Genomic DNA, 769 nt, shown 5'->3' on the forward strand with positions numbered 1-769 from the left:
CAGGTGGCTCTAAAGTGACAAAACATATCCATTTGGGAACATTCCTCCCTGTCCCACAGCCAATTTTATCCTTTCCATCCTTCAATTGGCTGGGGGCTGATCTCAACAAATATTCCGTAAATAACAAGCACAGAAGATAAAAGCTTTGAATATGACATAACAACTGCAATTTTCCTTTTAGCCAACATTCATACCCTGTAATACTGATATCCTTTCCATAAAAAAAAGCAATGGACTGAAAGAAAAATAGAAATAAGGGTGAATTCTATCCCACTGAATGAACTCTGACTGACTTTATTAACAACGCCATTCTAAACCCCTTCATATCAAACTCAATTTGAATTCTTTAAGTGAATGATTTCCCAAAATGTTACTGAATGGGTGCCTGGATGGAACCATAAACAATGATTACACTGCAAAGCTGGGAAGAATTCTTTGTCAATAATCACTTAAAAGCCAGTCATTTCTTAAACCCAATAAATCAAAATATGAATAAACAATAAGTAAAAAAAAGTACCAATAACAAATAAATAAACAATAACATTATCTGAATAAATACAAACTCCAATAAGTTCTTGAAGTTCAAAACATAGTTAATAGTGTATCCGAAGTCACTTTGAAACTTACAATGTTACAATCATTTGTTTTTGCCTAATGCATTCTCATATGGATATATTGCAAAAGCACCATATGAGAGGTAACACAAAATAAATCAGAGTATATCATGTTACTCTTCTTTCTTTGCTCTTCTCTTGGGAAAAGCGAGTCG

The 769-nt window shown here is 33.2% G+C and overlaps 1 protein-coding gene across 2 annotated transcripts in view; it reads right to left on the reverse strand.

Moving 5' to 3' along the window:
• Window positions 1-769, reverse strand: part of LOC119591560 (protein kinase C and casein kinase substrate in neurons protein 1-like) — a 62,778-nt gene that overhangs the window by 57,851 nt on the left and 4,158 nt on the right. The gene's annotated exons all lie outside the window — the stretch shown is intronic.

Source organism: Penaeus monodon, chromosome 28 (assembly GCF_015228065.2).
Source record: "Penaeus monodon isolate SGIC_2016 chromosome 28, NSTDA_Pmon_1, whole genome shotgun sequence".
Lineage (NCBI taxonomy): Eukaryota > Metazoa > Arthropoda > Malacostraca > Decapoda > Penaeidae > Penaeus > Penaeus monodon.